The 21,696-nt window shown below is 39.6% G+C and overlaps 1 protein-coding gene across 2 annotated transcripts in view; it reads right to left on the reverse strand.

Moving 5' to 3' along the window:
- The window catches only part of saxo2 (stabilizer of axonemal microtubules 2), a 43,647-nt gene that overhangs the window by 5,030 nt on the left and 16,921 nt on the right, over positions 1-21,696 (reverse strand). The window lies entirely within an intron of this gene.

A 21,696-nucleotide genomic window follows, 5' to 3' on the forward strand; every position in this document is an offset into this window, starting at 1 on the left:
GCTAGCGATTACTCAGTTGAAATAAGCAATTAGAGTTGACTCTTGGCTATCTAGAATAAAGGAGGAAAACTTCTCAAGGGATAATGCAAAATTCATCGAAATGTATTAAAAGGCCTCAGCAGTGCTACATGGCAGGTTTAAATTTTTTTATATATACACCTGACTGCATGTTTCAATATTTCATTAACTTGTCTTTCTTCCTTAAATACATTCATAATACTTACAGAAATACAATCAGTGGCCACTTCATTAGGAAACTCCTGTACCCAATAAAACACCACTGTGTAATGTTTGCCTTCAGCTGCTGTAGTCCAGTCACCTCAAATTTTGATGTGATGTGCATTTAAAGATGTTCTTCTGTACACCACTGTTGTACGCGTGGTTATTTGAGTTACCATAGCCTTCCTGTCAGGTTGAACCAGTCTGGCTATTCTCCTCTCATCTCTTTCATTAACAAGCCATGTTCACACATGGAACTGCTGTTCCCTGGATGTTTCTTTTCCCACACCATTTTCTGTAGACTCTAGAGATTGTTGTGCATGAAAATTCCAGGAGATCAGCAGTTTCTGAGATACATAAACCACCCTGTCTAGCACCAACAATCCTTCCACAAAGTCATTTCTTTCCCTGAACCTTTTGACCATGTCTGCATGCTTGAGTTGCTGCCACATGGTTGACTGATTAGATATTTGCATTAATAAGCAGGTATGCCTAATAAATTGGCTACAGAGTGTAGTTTTTTTGTTCCAGAGTTGATATTTTGCTGCTCTTCACCATCAAGCAATATTTTAAAACAGGTGAGGCTGGCACAATGCAAAACCAACACTGCAGAGTTAGCTGTTCCTCTGTCTTTTGCATTCATTCACTGTTGTGGGTTGTCTATATACTCGCAGTGCAATGCCATGAACAGAAAGCATCTCATATTCAGGTTCACAGTAAGTAATGTTCATCCACTGTTGAATATTATCAACAATGACATTTTTTCTCCATTCATTTTCTGCACAACTTATTCCTGCCCAGCCACTGAAATTCCTTTTTTATCCAAGATTTATCACCTCTTATTTCCAGAAAGATTTTGCTTCAAATGCTTTTCAGCATATCATTGAACAATTCATAATTTGTAGTCAGAGAGTTAATTTTTCTGAGAAGGTTTCAACTTGTTCCATTCATTGAAATGTTTTAGTGAATTCCTCTTAAATCATTTCCTGGTCCATGGGTTGGAATGCAGAAGTCACAGTTGGTGTTAAAAGATGGTAATACAGTATCTTACATGGAAAAAAAAGATTTCATTGGAATGAGAAAGACAATGCATCCTTTACCAGCAAGCCCTATTATTGCAGATGCACTTTGAAGTGAGGAACAACATTTTTGTCAAAGCATACTTTGCAAAAGCTATTGCTCTTCTACATCAGTTTTCTGATATAGTAATCCACTGGTATATTAGTTACCAAAGAAGCCATTTCTTTTTCTCTCTGCCAATCACACAGAATTTGAGACAATACAAACCAGTTACATTTGCTTGGCATTTAAGGATTAATCTTTCATTTTCAGACTGGGGTTAGAAAGAATCTTGTTTAGTCTTCAATATCGGGCTCTTAGTCAATACACTTTTCTGATGAAGTCTGGTTTTGTCTTCATGGTAAATCTGTTCTGATTGCAAAATCTTTTCAATGAATACAATGAATTCCTTTTCAGAAGCTATAATCGGCTGAATTATCTACTTTTGAATTCTTCCCTTTGATGCTTATCTATGAATGTTGTTCTATGCATTTTCCTCCATTGATGCTGCCTGACCTGCAGAGTTCCTCTAGTGTTTTGTGTGTTGCTTCCAAATTCCAGCATTTGCAGTCTTTTGTATCTCTCCATGATTGGTTTTTAAACCATGTTTGTCACCAAAACAAAAATAATAAAATGTTTCTCCATTCTCAGAATTTCAAGTCCACATACTGGTATATCTATATGTTGGTTGATTGAACCACTTCAGCATTTTCTTGTCTCATCTATAGCCTTCTTCATTGATGTTCTGTTAAGCATACCACTCAAAGAATACAGATTTGTGCGAGAAAATGAATATAGCCTTACTCTTCCTAAATCAAGATTCATCTGTTCACTGAGAGCTGTTTTGTAGCAGTACCATGTTCTAGCTGCTCCAGCACTACAAAAGTTCTTAAAATAGTGAAGGAATACCAACACTGTAAGTTTCAATGATTTCATTGTTAGTCTTTCTACTCTAGTGTAACAATCATTCTATCTTTGCACTATGTTCCTAGGAGACAAGTTTTTAAGATCTGGGAAGCATTTTCCAGTGCACACATTTTTCTTCAAACCTTAAATTATTGCCTTCTCTAAGAAACAGCACAAGCCTTTGGAAACAAGCATAGTTAATCCAAAAGGTATTACATCAGTTGTTTCTCATTGGCAGCCAATTGTGAACAGTGTTTAATGGTTAGATACAATGGCCAAGAAATTCATAAGCCCACAAAAAGGATGCTGAAATGTTGCTAAATAGGGCATCATTGTTTGCTTGTCCTATTATAATTTCTTCATAACAATATGGATGTGAATTGTAAAATGGAAATTCATGTGTATGATCTAATAGTCTTTTCAGAGGTATGGTTGCAAATGTTACCTGTCTCATGATATTGACAGGATGTAAATATCGTGATAGTGGGGTGATGTGATGTCACATGATGGCATGCTCCAACCAGTATAAAAGGGGAGACCGCAGTTCGTTGTGTAATTGTTTTGTTGGGGAGTCACAGTTGGTGGTTACGTAATCATGGAAGGAGAGAGAGAGAGAGAGAGAGAGAGAGAGAAGAATTACCAGCTTCGTACGAACCCAAGAAATCAATGGCGTTCAGTGATTGACGTTTGGTATGGTCCATACGGGTACTGTGGCACACACTTTTGGTTAACCCCTGCATGGTCACGGGTGTTGTGTGGTGACCACCTCCGGTGAAAGATCAGTTACTGTGAGAAATCTTATTCTTCGGACAAGGCACTTCTTGGCTGGGATCTGTGCCAGCAATTTATTCTTTTCTTCATCGCTGGTTTGGGAAGTCTCTCTTTCACTTATTTCATAAATCACTTGGACTCTTTGAACTACCACCTTAAGACTGTGTTTGAGTAAGATCTGTTAAGAATTGTCTTTCAGTTCGATTGTTTGCTAACTAAAGACGCATAACACTGTTAACTTCCGTTTAAGTTAGTTGTTTGTTTACTTTTCTATGTTTTTGAGTAGAGGTTAATAAATTTCGTTGTTTATTTATAAAAACCCAACTCAATTTCATATCTATTGCTGCTGGTGCATAACAAAAATTGGGGACTCGTCCAGATATGAACAAATTTGGAGCTTATTGATTGTGTAATTATTGATCTGATTGGGGATAAGGGACATACCCGATTCCTTTTGTTTGATTGGCTTGTGTGTGGTAACCAGCAACAATGGATGTTGGGAGCTTTCTGGAATCACCAACCCCTGCGGTAGTAGAGAAAGCATAAAAGAGTGCAGTGCTGGAAATTTCTAAGGAACTGAAGCTTACAGGGAGAATGACAGCTACTACGAAACCAGAGATTCAGAGGAAAATAGCTGAGCATTAAATAGCTATGAAAGTGTTTGATGAAGAGGTGTTAGAGAGGTTTCCTGTAAGTAAAGATGTGATCCGGTTACAGCTAGAACAAATAGCGTTAGATAAACTTAAAATAGAGGCTGAGTTAGAATGAAGTCGATTAGAAACTGCAGAAAAACAGAGGCAGTATGATGCTAGAGAAGCTGACAAACAGAGGGAAGAAGCAGGCAAACAGAAGGAAGAAGCAGACAAACAGAGGGAAGAAGCCAAAAGACAGAGGATGTTTGAGCTAGAAAAGATAGAGAAATTGAAGCAAAGAGGTCTAGTGGTAGAATCTGGTGTACCGTTTGCTGCTAGTCAGGAAGTTAAATTGTTTCCTCCAATTAATGAGGCAGATGTTGATAAATACTTCCAGCATTTTGAGAAGATTGCTCAGAATTCACAGTGGCCGAAAATGGACTGACTTGTCCTTTTACAAAGTGTACTTAAAGGTAAAGCACAACAGGTTTACAGGGTCTTAACCAGTAGGCAGGTGATTACGATACTGTGAAGCAGGTTAAACTTAAAGCTTATGAATTGGTTCCAGAAGCTTATAGACAGAGACTAAGGAGTCTGAAGAAATCTGTGAACCAGACTTACGTGGAATTTGCCTATGACAAACCTGTGTGTTTTGAGCACTGGTGCACCTCTAAAAATGTGAATGGAGAGTATGACAACTTGAAAGAGTTGGTTTTAATAGAGGAATTTAAAAGGTGTGTACCTGATGGCATATAGGCATATTTGGATGAAAAGGATCCTGCCACGTTGCCAGAGTCTGCTAAATTAGCAGATGAGTTTTCTCTAACCCACAAGAGTAAGTTTACTGTGAGTAAGACTTTCCAAAAGAGTAGTATAGATAGTCAGGGTAAACCGGAAATTAAAGCAGAAGCTAGTGATAAAGGTAAGGATGAAGGGAAGCAAGTGAAGGGAAAACATTTTGGTCCATTTGTCACTATTGTAGGAAATCTGGTCATGCTATGGCTCAAACTGTTTCCATCTGAGAAGAAGGGAAAGGAAGCAATTCCAGATGCCTGTGTCCAACACTTTGAAATGCCCATAAACCCGCAGGGTTCAGGACATTCAAAGGAAGCTCTGACAAGGTCTGACCGAGTTAGGGATTAGAGGATTTTATGTCAGAGGGATTTGTTTCTGTGAATGAAGGGTCCACTCAAGTACCAATAAAAATTCTTCAGGATACTGGGGCTTCTCAGTCAGTTATGTTAGACAGTGTTCTAGAGTTTAATGATGAGACTGACATTGGTGAAGTAAATCTTATACAAGGTATAGAGGGCAACTTTATGCCTGTACCTCTGCACAAAGTAGTTTTAAAGCCAGGGATAGTTTCAGGACCTTTTAAAATGAGACTATGACCAAGTTTACCGGTGGATGGTGTTTCCTTATTGTTAGGGAATGACCTAGCAGATGGAAAAGTTGTTCCTGCAGTGCAGCTGATAACTAAGCCAATCACTGATGATCCAAAGATGGATTCTAACATGTATCCCTCCTGTGCAGTAACCCAAGCTGCGGCCAAAAAGTCTGCTAAGGCAGATGGTTCTGTGCAGCATGGGTCTACTACCCATGACAGCTCAAATCGGGATTCAGATTTTGATGATTTGTCAGGAACTTTTCTATCTTCCTTGTTTGATCAAGATCCTTGTAGTGAGTCTAACCATAAAGACTTGTCTCTGTCTAGGAAGGAGATTATAGAGGAGCAGAGCAGAGATCCTGAGATTGCCACCTTGAGAGAGAACACTTCCCCAGATAACAAGATTGAGAAGGTGCCAGTAGAGTTTTATTTTAAGAGTGGAGTGTTAATGAGGAAGTGGAGACCACCTGAGAGTCCTGAAAATGAGGATTGGGCAGTTGTTCACCAGGTCGTTGTTCCTAAGGTCTATAGGAATGAAATTTTAACTTTGGCTCATAGTATGCCCTTAGATGGCCATCTTGGTGTGAAGAAAACTGTGAACAAAGTTATGAAGCACTTCTTCTGGCCTGGTTTGAAGAAAGATGTGGCGACATTTTCCTGAACTTGTCACACTTGTCAGGTTGTGAGTAAACCTAATCAAGTCAACCCAGTGGCCCCATTACAACCTATTCCTACATTTGGTGAACCGTTTTATAAAGTTATTGTAGATTGTATCGGCCCATTACCAAAAACTAAAGCTGAACATCAGTATTTTCCAACCATCATGTGTACCGCATCTAGTTTTCCAGAAGCAATACCTCTCAGGAATATAAAAGACAACACTGTGTCGAAGACTCTTATAAAGTTCTTTATATGGGTTGCCAAACAAAATCCAGTCTGATCAAGGAAGTAATTTTATGTCTGGATTATTTCAGCAGGTAGTTTATAACCTGGGAGCCAAACAGATTACATGGTCTGCGTACCATCCAGAATCACAGGGAGCCTTAGAAAGGTTCCATTCTACCCTCAAAACCATGATTATGACATTCTGTGTCAAAAATGAGAAGGACTGGGATGAGGGAGTTCATTTGCTTTTGTTTGCAGTAAGGGAGTCAGTGCAGGAGTCCCTAGGCTTTAGCCCCTTTGAACTTAGGTTTGGGCATAGACTCTAAGGACCTTTGGCACTGTTAAAAGAACAGTGGGTTAACAAAGAACTACATACTAATTTGCTGGATTATGTCTTGAAATTTAAGGAAAGATTTCAAAACTCTTGCAGCTTAGCAAGGGAACATTTAAAATCTGCTCAGGAAAGAATGAAAACTTGGTATGACAAGGAAGCTAGAACAAGGTCATTTAAGCCAGGAGATAAGGTGTTGGTTCTTTTCTCTGTGCAAACCAACCCTTTACAAGCTAAATTTCATGGTCTTTACAAGATCATTTCTAAAGTTAATAATGTGGACTATGTGGTAAAAACACCAGATCGACGAAGACCAACGCAGTTTTGTCATGTAAATATGATAAAACCATATTATGAAAAACAGTCTGCCACTATGACTGTTGTCATCAATAACATGAGTCTGATATCCCTGGGAACTTGGTAGCTGATTCATCTAAGATTTTTTTAAACCAAACATTATTTCTGCCAGACTAACAAATTTGACAATTTTAGAAAATATTGATGATAAATTGGCTCATCTACATCCACAGCAGCGGCAGCAAATGAAGCAGTTAATTATGAAATTTAGGGATTTATTTCCAGACCTTCCAAAAAGAACCCCAGTAGCCTCACAAGATGTAGATGTTAGAAACACCAAATCCATAAAGCAACATCCGTATTGAATGGACATGAAAAAATGTAGAATCGCTGAGCAAGATATAGAATATATGTTAGAAAATAATATTATTAGACCTTCTACTTTGGATTGGAGTTTACCTTGTGTCATGGTGCCTAAACCAGATGGTAGTATTCGGTTTTGTACTGATTACAGAAAAGTGAATGCTGTAACAAAAACTGATGCATATCCAACCCCTAGGGTAAATGATTGTGTGGATAAGGTTGGAAAAGCTAAGCTTCTTACAAAGATCGACCTGTTAAAAGGATATTGGTGTGTTCACTTGACGGATAATGGTAGAGAAATTTCTGCCTTTGTAATGCCATCTGGGTTATATGAATACAATGTACTGTCATTTGGAATGAAGAATGCTCCAGGAATCTTCCAGAGAATGATTAATTCTGTAATTCGAGGGTTAAAACATACAGGTGCCTATATTGATGATTTAGTCACAGGGAATGACACTTGGGAACCACATATATCTACAGTGGAAAAGCTGTTTGAAAGGCTTTCACAAGTCAACCTAACTGTTAACTTAGCTAAAAGTGAATTTGGCTCTGCCACTATGACCTGTCTTGGTTACATTACGCATCAAGGCAGGTTGGGTCCAGTTCAGACAATTTTGGAGGTTCCCACTCCAACTGGTAAAATAGCTCTCAGACGATTCTTGGGAATGGTAGGATATTACCGTAAGTTCTGTAAGAACTTTGCCGAGATTGCCCTTCCATTAACTAACCTCCTGAAGAAAGGTGAGAAATTTGTTTGGAAAGAGCCTTGTCAGGAGGTCTTTGATAAGTTGAAAGCTATCCTATGTCACCACCTTGTGCTCAGGTCACCTGACTTTGAAAAGCCATTTTCCCTAGCTGTGGGTGCCAGTGACAAGGCTGCAGGAGCAGTGTTACTACAAAGGGATAATTATGATGATGTTGACCATCCTGTGGCTTACTTTTCCAAGAAATTTAATGGGCATCAAAGAAATTATTAAACCACAGAAAAGGAATTATTATTGCTTATTTTAGCTCTGCAACATTTTGACTCGTGGTTTACACCGATTATAATCCATTGGTATTTTTGAGTAAACTGAAAAACAGAAATAGAAGGTTGCTAAATTGGAGTCTGATTTTACAAGAATATGATCTCTTAATAACTCACATTAAAGGCAAAGATAATGTAATTGCCAACTGTCTATCCAGATGTTGAACTTGCAATGTAATGTTTTAATGAAGTGGAATTTTGATATTTGTATATACTCCTGCCATATGTTATATTAATACGGTATGTGTATTGCGCATTTTGTAAACTTTATACATTTGTATATTTTGTAAATTTTAGTTAAAATTTTGCTCTTGATAGATCAAAAATTTCCTTTCTTGGGTGGAGGTGTTACCTGTCCCGTGATATTGGCATGATGTAAGTGTCGTCATAGTGAGGTGCTGTGATGTCACAAGATGGCATGCTCCAACCAGTATAAAAGGGGAGACTGCAGTTTGTTGCCTAGTTGTTTTGTTGGGGAGTCACAGTCAGTGGTTACGTAATGAGAGAGAGAGAGGGAGAGAGAGAGAGAGAGAGAGAAACACTTTTAGAAGAGGTGAAATGGAAAGGTAGCCCTGATGATAAACGGTAAAGTAAATGCAGTAGAGATAATGGATCATTGTTGAAAAAAATTAAGATGAACCATCTTAAGTAAAGCTAAAAAGAACAAGCAAAAAGCATTGGTATGAATTGTTCATAGAAATAGCAACAAAAAGAAGGTAATCTGGTAAATCGTAAACAAGAGTTTTTGTAGATGCTGGAAATTCAAAGTAACACACACAAAATGCTGGAGAAACTCAGGAGGTTAATTGGGACACATTGGGACCAGTATATTTTGGCCTAGCTAAGCTGCTGCCCCAATTAGCCAAAATATCATGGAAATACAAAGTTTAAAAGATATAAGAAAAGAAACTATTGCTTAACTAAGTAATAAATTATGTTTTTAATTGGCAGTGTTCTGCCAATACCACAACAGTACTATAAAACTGTGTATTAGTTTCTAATAGTTATCAGAGAAATTCATCCAGTGTATACTGCTGTGTTCTTTTAAATGAACAAAATCAGTGCAGACACCTAGTAGACAATGGACTGCCTTCATACTATGCTTTTGATGACTGCATCCTCCAAAATTTCATTTTCATTGTAACATTCATAATGATTGTCAATATTTTCAAACTCTCTGTAGTTGAAATAGTGAAATTGTTTCATTTTCATGCTGTTTCTGGCATCTCCAAACCTGAATGCTTGAAACCGCAACGAGCAAAACAGCTCTGAATTGTCTTCCTGCCTATTTCTCTCCAACTATCAGCAACAAAAATCACTGCTTTTTGAATACAAACACACACAACTAACTCTATTTAAAAACTATTCACTTGAAGCACAGCATATTGTCTAATGACCATGCAATGTGACTGAAGCTAGTTAGAAACTGCTTGCCAGCAGTCTCCTGTACTAATTAAGTGGCATTGTTTACCAAATAAATGAGGGGAATCCCAGTTAATTTCTTGACTAGTTTTGTTGTCCCAAATAAGCAGCTGTGCCAATTAACTGACGGCCCATTTAACCAGAATCCATTGTACCAACAGTACTGTGCAAAAGTACTTTCTTTCTTTCTATGATGTGCATCTTGATTTTGGAAAGGCGTATTTAGATCACTTGGGTATTCTCTTATTACTCCATCTATTTCTCCCTTTACAATTTGATCTCTCCTCTTGGTTTCCTCATCTACAACATCATCTGTGGAATCCTCTGCTTTTGATACAATTGTATATAGTGATGAGGGCACAGCTGAAATACTGTGCAGTTTTGGTCTCCTTACCTACAAAAATGATATAGCAGCAATGGAGGAAATCTGAAGAAGGTTCACAAGGATAATTTTTGGGATAGTGACTGAACAGCTTGAGTCTGTATACCTTGGAATTTTAAAGAATGATTACTGACCTTATTTAAACATATCAAATCCTAAGGAAGTTTATACGGTAGAGACTAAAGTGTTTTCACAGGTGGGAAAGTCGTAAACAAAGGGGCAACGCTCCAGAATAAGGGCCAGTTATTTAAAACTGAAGTATGTAGAAATTTCTTCTCTCAGGATTAGTGAATTATTGGAGTTTCTTGCCTCCAGAGGGCAGTGAAGGCCTGATTATGAGATATATTTAAGACTAAAATAGATGAATATCTAGATATCGAGGAATTAAGGGTCACAGGGAATAGGCGTGGAAGAGGAAGTTATGCCAGCCCAGATCAGCCATGATCATACTGAATGGCAGAGCAGACTTGAAGCCCCGGTGGTCTATTCCTGCACCTATTCTCTTGTGTTTTTATGAGGCTCTCTGTTGGTCAGGCCGATCATGGATGTTGCATCCTATGCAATATGCAAGCCAGTACACAAGCCAGAACAGCACGATGTAGAGAGCAAGCTGTTGCCCATGCAGCAGGCTCCCCCTCTCCGCACGGTTGATGAATTCAAAGGAACGGCAGAGACCAATACAGCTTAGCACCAGCAGCTTTGCAGGAGTTGCCAGTCTGTGTTAAACTCATGTAGGACTGCTTTAGGGATATGAGCTCCAGATTTTTCCTTGGGGTTTACTCTCGAATGGGTATAGCCACAAGGCAAAGGAAGTTTGAGATCAGATTTTTCCTTTTCCTAGATGAGCTGCCAACCATGGCTGATAAGCCCCATCAGCCTAAAGCGACTGGTTTTAAAGCGCCAGTTACCAGCTTTTGCCCCTTCTCCTGTCAGTTAAAATGGTTCCACCTGGCTTTGTAACTAAGCCACATGTAAAGGCCAGGAGCTGGACTTGGTTGTCAAAGGATATTTGAGATGCATGCTATTGGGAGCACTTAGTAGGTGGTGGGAGCTGATCCCCACTACCTCACCATCTCCCACCGCCCCCTAAAAGCTATGACAACCTTAAGGAACCTGTGTTCTTAGACAGGACTGGTTTCGACATTACAAAAAGGGGCAGTAGAAAAGCATTTTTAAAACATTGAAGCAAAACACAAATCGTGAATGATTAAGCAGACTGTTATTCGCTTGCTCCAGAGTACATTCGGGACCGCTTTAGCTCCAGGTAATAGGCATACTGAATCTCACAGGAAACACCACACAGTAACTTAGAATGCCTTAGTTCAGAAAACATATACACCACAGCTACAGATAAAACTACATGAATCTTTATGATGTACAAGTTTTGATAAATGCATTAACCATATCAATTGTCACTTTATTGAAAACAATACAAACCATGAAATGGAAAATATAGTATCTTTGTTAAAAAGTATTCTAATAAATAGAAGTAACAAATACATGAGATTATAAGACACAGGAGGAGAATTAGGCCATTCAGACCATTAGGTCTGCTCTACCAATCCATTTTGGCTGATCCCAGATCTCACTCAACCCAATGCATCTGCCTTTTCGTCATATCCTTTGATGCCCTGACCAAAAAGGAAACAATCAACCTCACCTTAAATATACCTCCACCATAGCCTGTGGCAGAGCATTTCACAGATTCACTATCTCTAGCTAAAAAAATTCCTCCTTACCTCTGTTCTAAAAGGTCGCCCCCCAATTTTGAGGCTGTGCCTCTAGTTCTGGATACCCCCACCATAGGAAACATCCTCTCCACATCCACCCTATATAGTCCTTTCAAGATTTGGTAGGTTTCAATGAGATCCCCACGCATCCATCTAAATTCTAGTGAGTATAGGTCCAAAGCTGCCAAACGCTCCTCATATATTAATCCCTTCATTCCTGGAATCATCCTCTGGACTCTCTCCAATGACAGTACAGCCCTTCTGAGATATGGGGCCCAAAACTGTTGACAATACTCCAAGTGCACCCTGACTAGTGTCTTATAAAAGCTCAGCATACAGCACCTCTCACATTATTTTCATCATGAGAGAGAAGAGATCCAAATGCACTACAGATATGTGTTTGCACCAGCTACATAATGTTGTAATAGCAAGAGGCATGGACATTTCAGGAAAATCAGGAAAATTCAGTTATTTTCCTCAAACTCCATATATTTCTTCTGGTGCCCAGAAGAGAGAAGCAATTGAAAGAAAAAGACAGATGAGAATAAGGCACGCATTCTTGAGGCAATAAAAGACTTGCTTCAAGCTATTATTACTGTTCTTAGATAATCTCAACAGTCAGAAGTTAAACAAATACCATCATTAACAGAAAGTACTAGATTGTACACTAATCTCAGAACAGTACACCACAGGAAAAGGTCCTTCGGCCCATAATGTTTCACCAAACCAGTTAAATTAGTAATCAAATGGCTAACTAATCTCTTCTGTTTACACAATGTCCATATCCTTCCATTTTCCTTACATTCATGCCTAAATAAACATTGCTAAAAGTCTCTAATGTTTCTGTCTCTAACACCACCCCAAGCAGCGCATTCCAGACACCTACCACTCTCTGTGTTAAAAACTTGCCCCTCACATCTCCTTTGAATTATCCCCCCTCACCTTAAATACATGCCCTCTGGTATTAGACATTTCAAACCTTGGGAAATAAAATTGTCTGTCTATTCTATCTATGCCTCAGCCTCTGCCACTCCAGAGAAAATAACCCATGTTTGTCCAACCTCTCATTATAGCACGTCTTCTAATCCAGGCGACATCCTGTTAAAACTTTTCTGCACTTGCTCCAAGGTCTTGACATCCTTCCTACAATGGGATGACCAGAACCGTATGCATCAACATTCTAGAACAATGGAACAACATTAGCTATTTGTCAGTCGTCAGGACCTCAACTGTGGCTAGAGAAGACATGAAGATATTGGTCAAGGCCCAGACAAGCTCTTAACTTGCCTCTCTCAATAACCTGGCATATATCCCCTCAGAACTTATCCAGCTTAATGCTCTTTAAGAGATCCAGCACTACTTACTCCTTTACCTTGAAATGCCCTAGCATATTAATACTCTCAGCACTGATCTCCTTATCCTCTACATCCTCCTCTTTGGCAAATATTGAAGTAAAGTATTCATTAAGGACCTCACCCACATCCTCTGCATCTAAACAAACGTTTCCCCTTTCTCCTTGAGTAGTTCTACTGTAGTGATTCTCTTACTCTTGAGGTATGTAAAGCAGGCCTTAGGATTCTCTTTAATTTACTTGCTAATTCCCTTCTTGAGTTCCTTTCTGGTTTTTTTTATATAATCATTAAGGGCTCTGTTTAATTCTAGCTTCCAAGCTTTACATACTTTCCTTTTATCTTCTAGAATAAATTCAACCGCTCCCTCAACATCCAAGGTTATCTTATGTTGCCATCCTTGTCTTTCCTTCTGACTGGAACATACCTGTCATGTACTGTGTAGTTGGTCTTTAAACACCCTCCACATGTTAGATGTGGGCTCAGCCAAAAACAGCTGTTCCCATTAACTCGCCCTAGTTCCTGCTTAATGCTCTTGTAATCAGAATCCAAATCAGGTTTATTATCACTGACATGTGACGTGAAATTTGTTAACTTAGCAGCAGCAGCTCAATGCAATACATAATATAGACAAAAAAAAACAAAATAAAATAATAATAATAATAAATAAGTCAACTACAGCATATGTATATTGAATAGATTAAAAGTCGTGCAAAAAACAGAAATAATATATATTTAAAAAGTGAGGTAGTGTCCAAGGGTTCAATGTCTATTTAGGAATCGGATGGCAGATGTTCCTGAATCACTGAGTGTGTGCCTTCAGGCTTCTGTACCTCCTACCTGATGGTAACAATGAGAAAAAGGCATGTCCTGGGTGCTGGAGGTCCTTAATAATGGATGCTGCCTTTCTGAGACACCGTTCCTTGAAGATGTCCTGGGTACTTTGTAGGCTAGTATCCAAGATGGAGCTGACTAAACTTACAACCTCCTGCAGCTTCTTTCGGCTCCAATTTAATACCTTTGTGCAAGGTCCATATTTATCCTTGTCTATAGCCATCTTAAAACCTAAGGACTTGTGGTCACTGTTCCCTAACTGCTCACTCACTGAAAGGTCAGTCACCTGGCCAAGCTCATTACCAAATCACCTTCACCCATAATACTCCTAGCATTAAAATACACACACTTAAGGCTACAAAATGTCAGAGCAACATTAGGCCATTTGCCCATCTGCTCCACCATTCCATCATGGCTAATTTATTATCCCCCTCAATCTCACTCTTCTGCCTTCTCCCTGGAATCTTTGATGCCCTGATTGATCATGAACCTATCAATCTCTGTCTTCAATATACCCAATGACTTGGCTTGCACAATCATCTGTGGCAATAAATTCCACCCTCTGGCTTGTCTCTGTTCTAAATGAGTGTACTACCTGAGGCTGTGCTCTCTGGTCCAAGACTCACCCACTATAGGAAACACATTCTTCACATCCACTCTATCCACACCTTCCAATATTCAATTGGTTTGAAGGAGACCCTCCCTCCCCCACTATTCTTCTAAACACCAGTGATTACAGGCCCAGGCCAATCAAGAGCTTCTCATATGTTTACCCTTACTCTCCTGAGATCATTTTCATGAACCTCCTCTAAACCCTCTCCAATGCCAGCATATCTTTTCTTAGATAAGGGGCCCAAAACCAATCACAATTCTCCAAATCCAGTCTGACCTTATAAAGCCTCAACATTACATCCTTGCTTTTGTATTCTTGTCCTCTTGAAATGAAATTACCATTGCATTTGCCTTCCTTACAACCAAATCAACTCACATGTTAACCTTTAGAGAATTCTGCACCAGGTCTTCCAAGTCCCTTTACACCTCTGATTTTTGAATTTTCTCTCCATTTAGAAAATAATCCATGTCTTTAGTCCTTCTACCAAAGTGCATGACCATGCTCTTTCTGACATTGTATTACACCTGCTACTTCTTTGCCCATTCTACTGTTATGTCCTTCTTCAGGCACCCTGCCACCTCAACACTAGCCCCTCTACGTATCTTTGTATTGCCAGCAAACTTGGCCACAAAGCCATCAATTCCTTCATTCAAATCATTGACCTATAACTAGAAAAGAAGCGGTCCCAAAACCTACCCCAACAGGTCCGAGTCAGCATGGATTTACGAAGGGGAAATCATGCTTAACTAATCTTCTGGAATTTTTTGAGGACGTAACTATGAAAATGGACATGGGAAAGCCAGTGGATGTAGTGTACCTGGACTTTCAGAAAGCCTTTATTAAGGTCCCACATAGGAGGTTAGTGGGCAAAATTAGAGAACATGGTATTGGGGGTAGGGTACTGACGTGGATAGAAAATTGGTTGGCAGACAGGAAACAAAGAGTAGGGATTAACGGGTCCTTTTCAGAACGGCCGGCAGTGACTAGTGGAGTACCGCAAGACTCGGTGCTGGGACCACAGCTATTTACAATATGCATTAATGATTTAGATGAAGGGATTAAAAGTAACATTAGCAAATTTGCAGATGACACAAAGCTGGGTGACAGTGTGAAATGTGAGGAGGATGTTATGAGAGTGGAGGGTGACTTGGACAGGTTGGGTGAGTGGGCAGATGCATAGCAGATGCAGGTTAATGTGGATAAATGTGAGGTTATCCATTTTGGTGGCAAGAACAGGAAGGCAGATTACTATCTGAATGGTGTCAAGTTAGGAAAAGGGGAAGTACAACGAGATCTGGGCATTCTTGTTCATCAGTCACTGAAAGTAAGCAGGCAGTGAAGAAAGCTAATGGCATGTTGGCCTTCATAACAAGAGGAGTTGAGTATAGGAGCAAAGAGGTCCTCCTGCAGTGTTACAAGGCCCTGGTGAGACCTCACTCGGAGTATTGTGTGTCTCCAAATTTGAGGAAGGACATTCTTGCTATGGAGGGAGTGCGGCGTAGGTTCACTGCATTAATTCCAGGGATGGCAGGAATGTCATATGTTGAAAGATTAGAGCGACTGGGCTTGTATACACTGGAGTATAGAAGGATGAGAGGGGATCTGGTTGAAACATACAAGATTATTAAGGGATTGGACACGCTAGAGGCAGGAAACATGTTCCCGATGTTGGGGGAGTCCAGAACCAGAGACCACAGTTTAAGAATAAGGGGTAGACCATTTAGAACAGAGTTGAGGAGAAACTTTTTCACACAGAGGGTTGTGGATCTGCGGAATGCTTTGCCTCAGAAGGCAGTGGAGGCCAATTCTCTGGATTCTTTCAACAAAGAGTTAGATAGAGCTCTTAAATATAGCAGAGTCAAGGGATATGGGGAGAAGGCAGGAACAGGGTACTGATTGTGGATGATCAGCCATGATCACAGTGAATGGCGGTGCTGGCTCAAAGGGCTGAATGGCCTACTCCTACACCTATTGTCTATTGTCTAACACTATTAGTCACTGGCAGCCAACCAGAAAGATTCCTTTTATTCCCAATCTTTGCCCCTTTTAAATCAGCCTGGTCAGCTAATCCTCTTTCCATGCTAGTATTTCCCTGATAATACTATGGGCTTTTATCTTATTAAGCAGCCTCATATGTTGCACGTTGTCAAAGGCCCCCTAAAAATCCAAATAAACAACATCCACTGACTCTCCTTTGTCTATCCTGCCTGTTATGTCCTCAAAGTATTCCAAAAAATTTGTCGGGCAAGATTTTGCCTGGAGGAAACCATGCTACATTTGGCCTGTTTTGTCATGTGCCTCCAAGTACCTTGAAATCTCATCCTTAACAATAGACTGTAACATTATTCCAACCTTTGAAGTCTGACTAACTGGCCTATAATTTCCTTTCATCTGCCTCTTAAAGAGTGGAGTGACATTTGCAATTGTCCAGTCATCAGGAACCATTCTAGAATCTAGTGATTCTTGAAGGTCATTACTAATGCCTCCACAATCTCTTCAGCTACCTCTTTCAGAACACTGAGGTGTAGTCCATCTCGTCCAGGTGACTTATCTACCTTCAGACTTTTCAGCTTCCCAAGCTCCTTCTCTTTAGTAATAGCAACAAACCTCACTTCTGCCCCCTGACACTTTTGCATTTCTGGCATTCTGCTAGTATCTTCCACAGAGAAGACTGATGCAAAATACTTATTAAGTTTGTCTTCATTTCTTTGTCCGCATTATTAATTCTCCAGCGTCATTTTCCAACGGTCCAATATCCATTCTCATCTCTATTTTACTCCAAATATATCTAAATATTTTTGTTTCCTCTTATATTATTGGCTAGCTCAAATTCATATTTCATCTTTTCTCTCTTTATGGCTTTTTAGTTGCCTTCAGTTGTTTTCTAAAGACCTCATAATCTTCAATCATGCCTCTAAATTTTGTTATATTGCATGCCCTCTCTTTTGCTTTTATGCCAGAAACTCCAGCCATTGTTGTTCTGCTTTCATCTCTGCTAGTGTCTCCTTCCAATCAATTTTGACCAGCTCCTCTTATACCCCTGTAATTCCCTTTACTCTACCATAATACTGATACATCTGATTTTAGATTCTCCTTCTAAAGGATGAATTCTGTCATAATATGATTACTGTCTCCTAAAGGTTCCTTTACTTACTTAAGCTTCCTAATCAAATCTTGGTCATTACATAAAACCCAATCCAAAATTGCCTTTCCCCTAGTAGGCTGAAACACAAATTTCTCTAAAAAAGCCATTTTGTAGGCACATTATATATTCCCTTTTTGGGATCTATCACCAACCTTATTTTCCCAATCTACCTGCATATTGAAATCCCCCAGGACTATTGTAACATTGCCCTTTTTACATGCCATTTCTATCCTCCATTGTAATTTGTAGCCCACATCCTGGCTACTGTTCGGAAGCCTATATGCACTGTAACTCTCATCAGGGTCTTCTTACTCTTGCAGTTTCTTAACTCTACCCACAAATATCCTGTATCACCAGTAATTTGATTTCATTTTTTTTTTCTAATAGAGCCACCCTACCCCCTCTGCCTACCTGTCTATCCTTTTGATACAATTTGCATCCTTGGATATTAAGCTCCCAACTATAATCTTCTTTCTGCCATGACTCAGCAATACGCATAACATCATACCTGCAAGTCTCTAAATGCGCTACAGGATCACCTACCATATTCTGAAATACTGTGTGCATTCAAATATAACACCTTCAGTCCTGTAATCATCATTTTCCATTTTGACTCCCTGTGACACTAACCCATCCCACTGACTGTATTTTGCCCTGTCATCTGCTTGTCCTTCCACAGTCTCAATACACACTGCAATTAGTTGTATTCCAGCTGCCCTTCCTCAGCCCTATCACTCAGGTTCCCATCTCTCTGCCAAATTAGTTGGTAGGGAGATGGGAACCAAACTATCAAACTATCTGTCCCATCATTTCTATTACTTTGCTCCTGCCAGTATTCACCGGCCCTGACATCTACCTTCCTCTTTATCCTTCCACTTTCTGACCCATTTCTTCCAGGACTGTGGCCTTGACACTTCCAAATCCCTGTCCTCCTTTATTCCGGCAGGTGTACAGTCACTCAACGTTGTTAATAGTTTCCAGGTCTTGATGTCAGCGACTTCCGGTTTGTTCCTTGACCAGCACACGATTAGAGCTGGGTATCTGATGACTGGTAGGGTGACTATGTTGATGCCTCTGATCTTGTTCATCCCATTCAGCAGGAATTTTCAGACCAGTTTCACTCTTTGAAGGTACTTGGGTGTTGCATCCTTCCTTATGTCCTCATTATAGCTTCTATGTGCCTGCACGATCCCCAGGTATTTACACCTGTTCTGTACATCTGGTATGTGGCCTTCAGGTAACTCAACTGATGTCCAGTTCTTCATACTTGTTACCCATTGCTGAATATCTACTATTGTGATGGTGACTGGTTCTTCCTCTGGGTTATGCAGAGGCTTGCTTGTAGGTCTTTCAGTCATCATCCATTGGTGTTGTGTGATGTTTCTTGCTCCCATACACTTTTCCAGTACTTCTCAGTTGCTGTTTTGGTTGGTTCCAGTATTAGCATGTTGTTACTCTGGAAATGTGCCAATACTTTTCCTGGTTCTTTGGAGAAGTGTTCATTTATTCATCTGGCCTCTGTGTCCCTGGTATACCTCTGTAGTTTGGAAACCAGGGCTGTTAATCATTGCTTGGCAGTTTCCAGGGCTTTGGCTATGGACATACCTCTGCATTTCCTTAGTAGCCGAGATGAGTCTTTGATCTTTGCACCTTTCTGCAGCTCAGTTTGTCTGCTAACCTCCGCCCTTGTAGTTTTCATCTTGGCTTCCAATCATTGTCTCCAGGGGAGTTACAACAGTACTCTCCACTGTATTTCATTTTGTAGCCCAGCATTTCTAGAATTGCAGCTTACCAATGCATATATCAGGTTAATGGTCTCAGTTATGTTAGAGGATGCAATTGTGAGTAGTGCTTCATTAGCTGCTTCTAGCATGCTGTTTGATGGAATTTTATCACTAAGTCTGGGGAGCCCAGTTCATTGATTGACAGTCGCCAGTTTAGCCATGATCTTTTCTCTGATCGCAGCAGCAGGCGTTGATTTGCCCCGAGGTGAGGTTTGAAGTTGCATTTCTTGAGTACAAGGCGATGCCATTACCTTTGCACCATCTGTGAGTTGTGGAGATGGGGTTTGATCTCATATTTCCAGATCAGCTCGGTTCTATGGAGATGTTGCTGTGGTGTATCATGATTGTATGTCTTCCAATTCAAAATGTGATAGCAATCCTTTGTCGACAATGTTTGATTGCTGGGTAACCAATTGTTTTTCTGTAGAGAGCTGTGTATTTAATATTTTGGTAATATATTTGAGTAATATTACAAATATTGTTTGATTAAGCATTCTGTGTTCACATAATTTATTACAGGTTTATATGTAAAAGTACGTGAATGGCATACATCATTATAATAGTCATAGTCATACTTTATTGATCCCGGGGGAAATTTGTTTTCATTACAGTTGCACCATAAATAATAAATAGTAGTAGAACTATAAATAGTTAAATAGTAATATGTAAATTATGGCATTAAATTGTGAAACAAATCCAGGACCAGCCTATCGGCTCAGGGTGTCTGACCCTCCAAGGGAGGAGTTGTAAAGTTTGATGGCCACAGGCAGGAATGACTTCCTCTGACGCTCTGTGCTGCATCTCAGAGGAATGAGTCTCTGGCTGAATGTACTCCTGTATGCGTCTCACTAAAATTAAAATGAAATGTACACATTCTCCTAGGCTCCTGCGTTTTTCTTTCAATTCATTTTTGGAGTTACAAAGCAGAACAACAAGGAACTTTCTCCAACTCACTCCACAATCCTTGTAAATTCAGTGTTGGTCTTTCAAATACCTTTGGCTGGTTGTTTACATCATGGCTAGACCAAACCATTAACAGATGCTCTCTGTTGGAGGGCAATAGATAGCTGCAGTATTTAGTTATCATTTCTGAATAGACTTGTCTTTGACTACACCATCGCTCCAGGAACATCAACAGTCCTATGGTCTTAAATTGGTGTTAGCAGAAGTGCAAATGCCAAGAAATGCCACCAGATTTGTATACCACTGATGTGTCAATTCTCACCAAACCAGAGGTATCAGAAAGCTTATGATTTGCTGGAGAACAAATCACAATTGTCACAGCTTCAAATATCCTCTGGGGCGGGGGGAGGGGATCAGCTGGCAATCATTCTAGCTTGATTCACGTTTCGGTTGGCAACATTTCCAAATTCTGCTGTGGTGCGAAGACTCTGTGTAGCCTCCACTGGTGTTGCAATAGAAACTGAAACATCTGCCATCAAAAACTGCACAATTGTTAGACGTGTATTTGCTGACATTGAAATGGACATTACGACCATGAGGGAATGAATGAACTTCAAGTACTTAACAAACAATTGTACTCACTGCACTCCTCTATGCTTTCTGATATCTTGCCAATTTATCACAAAAATCAATGTACCTGACTTTTCTGTATACGTTTGCATTCAACTTTGTCTGTAGGGTGGCCTAGTGAAATTATCACCTGAATCGTCCAGAGTAGAACTAGTGTTCAATTACCTTGGGGTTAGACACACAGTACTTTTTCCCCCCACAGCAGTGCACAGATAACAAATACCCCAATTTCTTATGAATGCTTTGATCCAAGCTGGTAGATCAGAATAGTAAATGCAGTACTGCTGTGTCTACTATTTCCTGGCTCATTTTTGTGTGATGTGCTCTATACATGTGAAATGGAAAAAGCATACAGATAAGGTTGTGGTAGGTCTGGTGCTAGTTAAGAGTTGTTTTCTAAATTAACTGAATATTATTTGTCAGAAGAAATTGTGGGCAAGTGATTAAGTATATGTAGGGGAATGGAAAGAACATGAATGTACAGATAAACTCAAACATTTCTGATTTCTGTGGTCATTGGCTCTACGACATTTAGCCCATTATTGTAAGTATCGTCTTCTACAATGAGTTTGAAAGGCCCTCCTATTTTGAGTAATGTAACCCTAGGTAATTTCTAAAGTAAGTACATGTTCGGCACAGCATTGTGGGCCGAAGGGCCTGTATTGTGCTGTAGGTTTTCTAAACTTTTCCTGCAGAAGAGAGAGAAGATTATTAGTGTGTTTTGGTGTGTATGAATATGTGCAAGCTAGCAGAGTATGGGGGAAAGAATTAAAATCAGGCTGCAGGGCAACCAATTAAAATTTCAGCTGAAAACTATTAAAGTTTTGAGACTGTGGTTAAAGTAATAAAAAGTACATATGAATTAAGATTGAATTGAAACAATAGCCAAAGTTGTGAAACATACCAAGAACTCTTATCTGAATAAAACATCTCAGTTTGATAGAATTAATGAAAAGGTTCAGATGAAAAATACCAACAGTGTTAAATTTATAACGATTCAGAAAATGCTTGAAGGAAATGGCTG

Source organism: Mobula birostris, chromosome 14 (genome assembly GCF_030028105.1).
Source record: "Mobula birostris isolate sMobBir1 chromosome 14, sMobBir1.hap1, whole genome shotgun sequence".
Taxonomy (NCBI): Eukaryota; Metazoa; Chordata; class Chondrichthyes; order Myliobatiformes; family Myliobatidae; genus Mobula; species Mobula birostris.